A 12343-nucleotide genomic window follows, 5' to 3' on the forward strand; every position below is an offset into this window, starting at 1 on the left:
TTTTATTTTCCAATATGAATTCCACTCATTTTCCATTGACCTTGTAAAATGGAGTTTCCCTCCTCTCCTATATTATTGAAGAATGTGAGTAGAAATCTCCTAATTTCTCCCATAAATGTTGAGAAGAAGTCACCACTGATCCCATTTGGGTCTCAATTTGGAAATGCCTTCTAATCTGAATTAGCTTTTGAAACAATCATGCAGACTATGTTAAATGAGCTTTGGTAGGTTGTCTTTCAAGAAAATGCACGTGGGTGAATGCAACAGATTTCCTACAGTTCTGGAGGCTGGGAAGTTCAAGATCATGGTTCCAGCACATTCAGTGTCTGATGAGAAAACTGGTTTGCAGAAGCTGCCTTCTTACTGTGTCCTCATGTGGTGGAGCGAGCAGAGGAGTGCCAGTCTTTTGTAAGGACACTAATCCCATCACTGGGGCCTGGCCTGATTCAGGGCCTCATGTAAAACTAATTACTGCCCAAAGGCCCCATCTCCAAATATTGCCATACTGGGGTTAGGGCATCAACATGAACACGGAGGGGCAGTGCAAATATTAAAGTCCATAACACCTTTTTAATGTTTTTATTATCCATATCTTCTCTTTCGATCTTGATATTAGTCATTTGAGGTTTTTTCTTGATTAGTCTGACTAGATGTCTATATTTACATTTGTGAATATTCCCAGGCTTTTTTGGTTCCTTTATTTTTTTTAAGGTATATATGGTTTCTTTTTTTATTAGTTTATTTCACTTACAATTAGAAAGCCCTTCCCCAACCTAACATGAGGAGAAAAAAGTTCGCTTTTTACATGTAACGCTTTCCATGTGAATCATTTCTTCATTGCATTTTCATTTCTATTAATTCTGCCACATAAGAGCTATTTTCACTAAATTTATTTTAAACTCAGCCATTAACTAGAGCATTTAGCAATTTTAGTTTACTGTCACTTGATTCTTTGTATAATTATATTGTCTTCAAATTCATTTATTTTCTAATATTGTATCTCCTACTCCACTTTGCTGTTTTAACTGCAGAAACTTCTAGAAATAATGCTAAATAAAAAGTAGAAACTAAGTATGTTTGCTTTGTTCATGACTTCATGGAAATACTTTTTGATATAATGTGGACTCGATTTGAAATATTCTTTCTCGTGTTAATAAGAACCTACTTAGTCGTATTTTTACTATTTTTTCTTTTTAGTCAAATATAATGATATCAGATGATTGTGACCATGTATTAAGTTTATTGTTTTCCCCTTTGAACTGAAGGGACACAGGGAAGATATGTCTAATAATTTTGGAATTTTACTTCTGTATGTTCAGTGAAATTTGTATTTTTTGGTGTGTAGCTGTTTTTGTCACGGTTGAATCTGCTTCATGAAGTTAAATGAGATGGTGTCACTTCTCTCAAAGCTTTAGTGTGGTTTTACTTCTTTCATCCAACAGTACAGTTCATCATTCTAGTGGAGTGGCAGTACGGTAGCAGGTGCTCCAGGTGGGGTCTATGTGGTGGTCACTTTTCTAAAAGGTCCTTCTCATTCTAATTCTGAATTCCATCAGGATTATAATAGGTACAAATTATTATATTCAATTTGAATTGCCAGATACAGTGTCCCATTAGCATAGAGTACTCTTGACCTGTGCATCTTTATTGTTTAAAGGAACCTCAGACCTCATTAAGCCTACCTCTTCATATGAATAAAGACAAAATACTAAATTGTTTGGTCTACAAAGAAAACTGAAATATATGTCCTTTGTGGCAGTTAAAACGTAGTACTATTTTATTATTTGAACCATGCAGCAGAGTTAGAGGAATGAAGTATAATTTGAACTTTTCCAAGTGACATCCTCGCCGTGTCTTTGAAAATGTTAGTAGCCCAAATCTAGGGTAAACTCTCTAAGCCCAACCGTTGGTTTAGTAACACCTGAAAGGAGCCAGTAATCAAGCGTCTGTACCTTAAATAGCAGAGAAAACGTAGTTAGGAGGTGATGGGGATTCTCCACTAGGAATCTCACCAGTTTTAAGAAAATGTTGTAAAGTTCTTTTTTCCTCTTGTCCTCTCTACACCCTCTCAGCAGACAGCCCAGTTCTGGCCTATCTGGAAGACAGTTTTTTTGGTCAGTTGGATAAGAACGCATCTCAACGGGTCATTCTTCAATTTAGTACATTCCTTCCTTACAAAAAATTGAATTTGTACCTCTCCTACTTTAGAAATAGAGCCCAAACCAGGCAACATTTCTTATAATTGGGTCTGATATTACAAGATCAACACTAAGTACACTTACTGCTAATAAAATAGGTTGCAGAGTACACCATGGTGTATGTAACTCTTACAAGCATTTTGTTTGATGCCTCCACCTGGCACAGTGAAAGAGGATGACTTTCCCCATTTACCCTTGAAATCAGGTTCAAAGCAGATGTGACAAGATCTCACCACTGGCAACTTGGACTCAGAACCAGCTTTTCTCATTCTAGGTCCTGTGTTTTTGGCAATATATTAACAACACACCTCCTCTGTGAAATACATTTTTTTATTTTGTTTCCATTTTATAGTGGTAATGATGACACCTGCATATATACTTAGGGTTTATTTTCTCAAAGTAACTTGCCCAGAGCCACACACTGGCAAGTGGTAGAGCAAAGGAGAGAGCCCAGTCATAACCACTACTTTAAGCTTCCAGGGGAGGAAAAAAGTCCACAATGCCACCTCTCAGAAATCATTTGTTTTACTTTCATATATACAAAAACTAGCAGGCTACATTTTATGGTTGACATTTTCCCATCACATTTTTAATGACTGCATTCTAAGGATATATTAAAATTGACTTTTTGTCAGATTTTTTTCCCCTAAGTTTTTGTTGCATATAATAGTACAGTTATACAAACATCTACTCTGATTATCATTAGAACAATTTCCTAAAAGTGAAAGTACTGGGTCATCAGATGATATATTTAAAATCTGGGCACACAGATTTTAGAGTTATAACTGCTCAACAGAAGGATCTAAACAGCTTTGTTAGATAGTAAAACACGCTTAAAATCTTAATTCAGATTCAGTGTTACAGGTTCCAAAAATTTTCTGGATCAAAATATCCACTTCCTTAAGTACAGCCCTTATTTTCCTAAGAGCAGTAAAATTCAGAATTCTAGAACTAGATTAAACCTCAGAGATCAAGGTGGAACATTTTCTGCATAATAGAGCTCTGATTCTTAACTTTGTCTTGACAGAAGGGCAAAACTAATCCGAGAGAAATCAATTCCTGGATTGACATGCAGGCAGCCAACAATTCATTGAGCATTTTAAAGGAGACAAACTCTTTCCTAGAAGTTAAAAGCTAAATTATTAAACCTTGCTTTGGACTATGCATAAGCACATAAATAGAAACTTAGACCTGTAACCTGGGTAAAGAAGCAGCTGGTCTAATCAAGAGTCATTTTTCTAGATGGTGCCTTGGAGGTAGAGAAACTAGGTTTGAATCAGAATATACAGTTCATTCACATTTGTGTTAAATGCAAATGAACATTGTAGCAGTAAGCCTGCTTTGGAGCAAGTCATTCTGGATCACTTATCTTGTATATGATATACTTTGTGAGAGTCTCAGTTTCCTCATCTGTAAAATAGTAGTGAGACTAATGCATAGCATTGTTAAAAGAATTGAATAGGAAATTAACTGTGAAGCACTTAGAAAGTCTGGCACATATTAAATGCATAATAACTTTAGCTTCTCTTGTAAATGTGTGGCACTGTCTTCTGATTTATTATCTGACTAAAGGTAGGTGGGGGAAATGACATACAGTGTGGTACCCACAAACTCTCCAGTATCCAGGCTCAATTTAACACATATACAAAACATGAAATTTCCCCTCATGATCGCAGGCTTTGCTATAAAGACCTAGCCTCAGGATTCTCCAAGTGGGGGTCTACATCATGTCTGCCTCTCACATGCATGCTACTCTCACAGTAAACAAAGAGACATTTACCAGGACAGTTAGGAATATTTCTGGTTTTGCTCAGTAATTCAGTTTGCCTTAACTGAAACTTGCTTTTCTGTACCCAGGAAACCCTATTGTGGTTTATAAGCCTTAAATGTAGGTTGACTCCCTCCAACTCCTTTTCCATCTTCCACTCTTCCCTGTGCACTCAGCTCACATTCAAGGCTCTTTCTGTTATTTGGACATGCCCAGCTTCTGACAATCACAAGTAATCTCCCTTGTCTTGATTTAAATGTCTATTGAGCTTTCTTCAGACTAAAGCTAGTCTTCTCTCCTTCATTAGTGTCTATAATCAACCCCCAGGCCTTGTTTTCTTTACAGCACTTGTTTGTACCCAGTGTTTTGTCAACCATGTATTTGATAATTACCTGTTTCACTAATGAGATGGGGCTAAATTCTTAGCTAAGTTAAAAAAGAGACAGTTGTTAGCTGCAGTGATCTGGACCCCAAACAGGAATCAGTTCACCTATCTGATTACCATAAAGCTAGAATATTAGATGTAGTCTGGATTCTGAGAATGTTGTCTTCCACAAGGATCTGTTCCTTCTTTGAATACACATAGTAAACTGCAATTCTCACCATTATCATCTAATTCTTATCATTTCATCTCTTCTGCTTTGATACAAAGCAAAGATCTCACAAATGCAAGGTGTGTTGTTTGAAGAACAGGACTCCATTTAGCAACTAAAGTTCCTTCCTTGCCATACTTCCTTTTACCTCACTCTTACTGTCTTAGGTTTATATCTTCCAAAATAAAACACCAGCAAGTTAATACTTGCCTCACATTGTTTCCTAGGGAGTTAGATTTGGTTAATTATAAGATGATATAATTGGGGAATAGTCAGAAAGAAGAGATGCACAGGGCAAGGTATGTGGGAAGGGACATGGAATTTCCTTGTCCTCTCCAGATGTGCCACTTCTCCAAATCTACAACTGTTAATCAATCTGGAAGTTCCAAATATATCCTATCAGAACTTGAATAGATCACATTCCTGAGTGAGTCCAGAAAATTGTTTAAGTTGTAGTTCCCCAGGCATTCTTTAGTTTCACTCAATGCTTGCATGGCTTTGTATTAGGAAAAGAATAAAAGAGATCAACATGCAGATTTCTTGTTCATTGCTCCGGTATCTTCAGAACTCTGCCCAATAACTTCTAATCATCTAATTTCCTTGGACTCAAATTGTTGTCTCTTCATCTTATCAAGTCTGCCATGTTCTGCTTTGATTCTCTTTTCTGCTGTGGGCCTTTCTCCAAGTAGAACCCCAGGTAATACAGAATTTTTCTTGGCTGCTTTCTTCTCTTTTGTTTCAGTACTATGCTCCCTGTTGTGTGTTGTGCAGGATCTGAAAACTATTGTTCTATACATTTGATCCCATTTGCTAGTTCTACTGTCAGAAGATATGTCTTATCTCTGTTACTCTACAACCGCTGGAAGTGGAAGTCTGTTTCATAATTAAAAAAAAAAATTTCTGTCCTAGCAATTTATCCAAGATAAAAATTATTTAATTGATGGATTGATTCATGTTACTACCACTATTACACATAACAATGAAATTATATACTGTAATTATGTAACTAATTCTACTTAAATAATTGTATCCATATTCTAACTTATTTTGTCTACAAATTTTTTATAAACTTTTCAGTGGTGCATTTACTTATTTCACTCACACTTATTGCAATTTTTTTAGTTGTATTTCCTTTATTTTTAGGCACCTAAATATAAAAGCTTACTCATAAAAAAACTCAAAACTTAAATAGACAAGAGAGTAACTAAATATTTTGGTGTAAATTCTGAATAGTAACAATAAAATTTATGTTAATACTGGAATGACTATAATGGAAAATATAGAGAGATACAGAGAAGCATTTGTTTAAAAGTTGCAAACTCATTTTAATCACTGTATCATTTTGATCTGTTTATCTTTAAATAAATTTTATCAAAGCATGAAGTTTAGTAAATTAATTTTTTATTGTTTCCAAGCAACTCACCACCAACTTACAGGTGTGACTCACACAGAGGTATCATCTCACAGTTCGTTGGTCAGAAATCCAGGTGGTCTTGGCTGATCTCGTTGCTCCAAATCTCACAAAGATAAAATCAATATGTGGTTGACTGGGCTCCTTTCAGAAGGTGTAGAAGAATCCATTTTGGAACTCATTCAGATTGCTGGAAGAATTCAATTCATACAGGTTAGGAATGAAGGCCTGGTTTTCCTTTGTCGGCTTAAGGCCACCCTTAGCTCCAGTTATCTATATCTTAGAGCAAATATAGCAAACTCAACCCTTACCACATTTGAAATTCCCTGACTTTTCTGTTTCAGTTCTCTCTTTAGGGACAGAATCATTTGCTTTTATGTGTTCCTATGATTAGATACACCTACATAGATAATCCAGAAAATCTCTTCTCATTTACAAGTCTATAACCCAATTATACCCACAAAGTCCCTTTGCCATGTAATATAACATATGCACATGTTCCAGTGATTAGGGCCTGGGCATATTTGGGGATTATTCTCTCTGTAACATGAAATATTTGGAGAAAAAAATATATTTAAAGGGAAAAAGAAGTCAGTAAATGATAGCTACTGAGGACAGGCAAGTGAATTATGGCATATACCTAATTTGTATGTCTGCAGAAAATAATGTAGCAGAATGATTTAAAGAAATTTTCCAGAAATGAGATCTGTATCTATAAACAAAAGACATAGAGAAGCAGATATATGGGAAAATCTAGTTGATAGTATATTATCACAACATAATAAAGGCCATATGTGACAATTTCACACCTAACATCGTACTAAACGGTAAAATTCTGAAAGATCTTCCTCTAAGATTAGGAACAAGATGAGGATGCCCATTCTCACCAATTTTATTCAACACAGTACTGTTAGACCAATTAGACAAGAAAAAGAAGGAAAAATCATCCACAATAGAAAGGAAGAATATAAACTCTCACTATTTGCAGATGACATGTATTTATGTATAGGAAATGCTGAAGATCCCCCCCAAAAACTGTTGGAATGAACAAATTCAGTAAAATTGCAGAATATAAGCTCAATGTACATAAATTCATTCTATTTCTATATACCATCAATAAAGTAAGAGAAATTAATCAAATAATCCAATTTATAATGCCATCAAAGAGGATAAAATACTTAAGAATAAATAAATTTAATCAAGGAGGCAAAAGGCCTGTACAATGAAAATTATAAAACACTGATGAAGAAACTGAAGAAGACACAAATTAATGGAAAGATATTCCATGTTCATGGATTAAAAGAGGCTTAATCTTATTAAAATGTCCATATTACCCAAAACAGTCCTCCAATTCAATGGAGTCCCTATCAAAATGCCAATGGCATTTTTCTCAGAAATACAACAATCCTTAAATACGTGTGGAACCAACAAAGATTCTGAATAGCCTTGAGAAAGAAGAAAAAAGCTGGGAGCATCATGCTCACTGATTTCAGACTATATTATAAAGCTGTAGGAATCAAATAGCATGGTATTGACATGAAAACAGAGACAGATCAATGGAACAGAATAAAGAATGCATATCTGGTAAATTAATTTATGACCAAGGAAGCAAAAAGCTACCATTGGGGGAAAGACAGGATCTTCAATGAATAGTGCTATGAAAATAGAACAGACACAAGAAAAAGAATGTAACTGGGCCACTAATGTAACTTACACCACATACAAAAATCATCTCAAAATAGATTAAAGACATGAATATAAGACTTAACACCCTAAAATTCCTAGAAAACATAAGTGGTAAACTCCTTAACATTGGACTTAGCAATGTTTTTCTGGAGTTGATAAGGGCAATAAAAGCTAAAATAAAAGAAACTACATCACACTAAAAAGCTTCTGCACAGTGAAGGGACAAAAAAATGAAAAGACGGGCCTCCCTGGTGGTGCAGGTGGTTGAGCACAGTGCTGTAAAGCTGCCCTCAGCCTCTGCTGTGCCGGTTCAATCCCCACCGGCCTTGGAGCAACCACATGGTGAGCAGACACCTCTTGTCCTCCCCTCAGCAATATATTTCATCATTCTGCCTGTTCTGTTCCCCACTCTGTCTCTGGTGAATCCTTTCACCCTCCCGCGCATCTGGCCTGTACCCCAGCTCTTGTATAAATAAAATAAATCTTAAAAAAAAAATGAGAAGAGAACTTAATGGGAGAATATATTAGCAAGTCATACATCAGATAAAGGGTTAATATGCAAAATACATAAAAAATTCATATAATTCAATAAAAAATCTGATAAAAGAATAGGCAAATGAACTGAATAGTTTTCAAATGAAAACATACAGATGGCCAACAGGCACATGAACAGATGCTCAACACCATTAATCATCAAGGAAATACAAATCAAAACTATAATGAGCTATCGCCTCACACTTGCCAGAATGACAATTATCAAAAAGAAAAGAAACAAAGGTTGAAAATGATGTAGATAACAGAGGACCCTCAAGCTCTTTTGATGAGACTTTAAATTGATGTAACTACTATGGAAAAGAGTATGGTGGTTCCTCAAAAAATTAAAAGTAGAACTACCACATGACTCAGCAATTAAACTTCTGGGTATTACAAGAAAAGAAAAACCACCTTGAACAGATATATGCACCCCTGTTTACAGCAGCATTATTTGCAATAGCCAAGATATGGAAACAATGTAAATGTCTATCAAAAAATGAACACAGAAAGAAGATATGGTGAGCCAGCATGAGCAGAGGCCCTTGATGTCAAGCTCCTCTAGAGCACAGCATTGAAAGGTAATAATGGGGAGATGGAATATCAGAACAAAGAGCACCATGAGTCCTTAGGGGAATGCTATACCCAGAAAGAGAACAAATCTTGAGAACCAATTACAAGGACATGGAAGGTCTGTTCTCCCCATCAGATTTCAAAATTGCCATAACAAGGAAATTCAAATATATGAAAGAAAACTCAGAAAAACAAATGAATGTCCTGAGAAAGAAAATCAACAAACAAAAGGTCAAAACCCGGGCCTCCCCGGTGGCGCAGCGGTTGAGCGCTGGGTTGTGAAGCTGCCCGCAGCCTCGGCGGCGCCAGTTCAATCCCCGGCTGCTCCCCAGCCACCAGAGGAGGGTCCCACATGGCGCGCAGACCTCTCCTGCCGCCCGCTGCTCCCCTCAGCAGTGTACTTCGGTCCTTCTGCCTGCTCTGCTCCCTGCTCTGGCTCTGGTGAATTCTCTCACCCTCCCGCGCTTCTGACCGTATCCAGTGCTTGTATAAAATAAATAAATAAATCTTTAAAAAAAAAAAAAAGATTAAAAAAAAAATTTCTGTGTTACTCATGCTGACTGAGACATTTAAAAAAAAAACAAAAAAAAGGTCAAAACCCAACAAGCATAGGTCAAAAGTGAAGCTTTAAATATTGGAGATGTAGGATGTAAAAATAATAGAGGAGAAGAAAAATTCTGGAGAAAGTTAGACCAATGGAAGATCAAATCAATGAACTTGAAGATGCAAATGCACAAAGAATCTGGGTTGAAGAAGAGAGAAATGAGATAGGAAGGGGAAAAACAGGAAGAAACACTTCAAGAATTACCTGACTCCATGAGGAAAGACAATGCAAGAACAATGGGTATCCCAGAGGTGGAAGAGAGAGAGAAGGGAACTGAGAATGTATTTAAAGACATAATAGAGGAAAACTTCCAAACTTGGAGAAGGAATTAAATATACAAATACAGGAAGCTAAAAGAACACCAGGGTACCTAAACAAAATGAGACCTACACCAAGACATGGCAGTAAAATATCCAAGACAAAGAAAGACTATTTGAAACCAGTGAGGGGAACAGCTGCCTGTTCTGCTCTCCACTGTCTCTGGTGAATCCTCTCACCACCCCGCAACTCTGGCCTACACCCCAGTTCTTGTATACAAAAACAAATAAATCTTTAAAAAAAGAAAGAAATGCAGCTCTGTGAAAACAGAGCTAACCATCTGAAAAACACTAAGCCTGGATAGCTCCTTAGGAATATTGTATCACACCCTTAATTTCCTGAGTCAAAAGAAGAAAAACAAATACTGGATGATTAACCCATATGTGGAATATAAAGAAACAAAACAAAGGAAGAGACAAAACTAAACCAAAACAAACCCCAGAAATATGACTGCAGATTTGAGCCTACTGGAGAGGGAAGAGAAATAGTAGAGGACAAAGGGGAGGAAGGAGGCCCAGAGGTGTGTGGTGAAGGGCTGTAGGTGCCTTGGTGGTGGGTATGGAGCTGTAACATCAGAAGAGGTGTGACTCCACAGCTAAATCATATACGGTGCTGTGAACCAATGGTACCCCAATAAAAAAAGTTACCAAATAAAAAATAATTCAATTTCCTATATTTAAAACCATAGAAATGGAAACCTTTTGATACCGGAATTGTCAGGCCTAGTCTCCCAGCCAGGAACGGATTCCAGGCTGCAGGGCAGCGCTGAGCCCCAGCCACTAGACCCCCACGGGTTGGTGTCTCACGAAGCCGCAGCAGGAACTTCGCAGACGCTCAGGCAAGCAAGCGAGAAGAGGTGGTTTGTTTATAGAAAGAAAAAGTTTATTGAGGAGAAAAAGAGCAGAAATAAAGTGGGACTCCCAGGCCAGGGAACCAGGCGTGGGAGGGGCAAGGAAGCCAAAGTGGAGTCGTGTCTCAGGGAATATATACTTTCTTTCCCTGATTATTCTAAAGCTCCACCAGTCTCTTTGTGATTGGTCAGTTCTCAGCTGTCTCACTTAATTTGTTACTGAGTGGGGGATCTTCACATTCCTTATCTAACAGGTTTGTCTTTCCCCATTTGTTACATCTTTATCTTTATGGCCTAGTCTTCCAGGAGAGCATCTCCACACCTTATCTTTATCACCTGAAGAAAACCAGGACCATCCTTAACAAGATTGTCTGTGGTCCTAGGATGTTTGTTTTTCCCAGTGGACTTGGTTACATTTCCTTGGTTGTCCTTATCTCTGAAGCCTCCCTAAATTCTTCAGAGGTCCCCTCCTGCACTGTCCCTAAAACTGCCTAATAACCCTAGCTTGCCCTGTCTCACTTTTAAGTATTTTTTGTAAAATGAACGATTATGCTAAAACTCAAAAAAGATAAAATGTTTAGGATCTTTTTAAAGAATTAACTTGTAAAACTTTAATAAAAATAAGTAGGTTATCACAGTCCTGAATAGAAAGATGATTCTATAAATATCATTTATCTTAGCAATTGAATACATTTCTTACTAAAACAGTGAAAGGATTTGCAATAGGATTTGACAATTCGATCCTTTAAAAAACCTTTCCAGTAAGGATTTTTTTTTTTTAATGTCAAGACTCATATTTCTTTTTTTTTTTTAAATAATAAATTTTATTTTTATATTCCCCATACAATTGCAACCCCCCCATTCTGACCCCAATCCCTCCCCTCCCGCCCCCCACCCCCAAAAAGTGTCTCTGGTTCATAGTTTTTTGTTGATTTTGATTTTTACTTTCTTATAGTTATTCATTTTCCTGGTCCCTTATTTAAGTTTTCTAGATTCCTGCTATGAGTGAGACCATCCGGTATTTTTCTTTTTCTTTCTGGCTTATTTCGCTGAGCATGATCCCTTCCAGCGCCATCCATGTTGCTGCAAATTGCATGTGTTTATCTTTTTTGAATGCTGAGTAATACTCCATGGTGTATATGTACTACATCTTCTTGATCCAATCATCTATTTTTTTGGGCACTTGGGCTGTTTCCAAAGCTTAGCTATTGTAAACAGTGCTGCTATAAACATAGGGGTGCAGGTGTTCTTTGGAATTGATGTTTCTGTGTCCTTTGGGTAAATTCCAGTATGGAATTTTTAAAGTATATTTGAAAATTATAAGAATAATTTAATGTATCCATCATCTACTTTCAATAATTACAAGCACATGGTCCATGTCAACTTTTTTTATTTAATTTTTTAAATTTATATTATCTTTTTTTAATTTATTTTTTTAAACAATATTTGCTTCCCCCCACCCCCTCAGGTTGAGTCCCCATAGAATTTCCTTCCCCAAGGCACCCGTGCACCATCACCTCAGTCCCCTGAGCGCCTCCCTCCCTCCCTCTAATCCCTCTCCCTCCTCCTCCCCTTGATAAGTCAACTTTTATCTGGAGAAATTATTCATTAAAAAATCTTTTAAAGACAAATGAAGAGAAACTTTCTCTAATAGTTATCTAATAATAATAAAAAAATTATATAATAATAATAATAATAATAATAAAATGCAATTTCAAATTACTATGGAAAGGCTAACTAAAAAACAAATGCTGTTGGAAAAAAAAAAAAAAAAAAAAACAAATGCTGTTGGAAAGACCGACTACTCAATT

Source organism: Talpa occidentalis, unplaced genomic scaffold, assembly GCF_014898055.3.
Source record: "Talpa occidentalis isolate TD23 unplaced genomic scaffold, MPIMG_talOcc4v2.1 talOcc4.8, whole genome shotgun sequence".
NCBI lineage: Eukaryota > Metazoa > Chordata > Mammalia > Eulipotyphla > Talpidae > Talpa > Talpa occidentalis.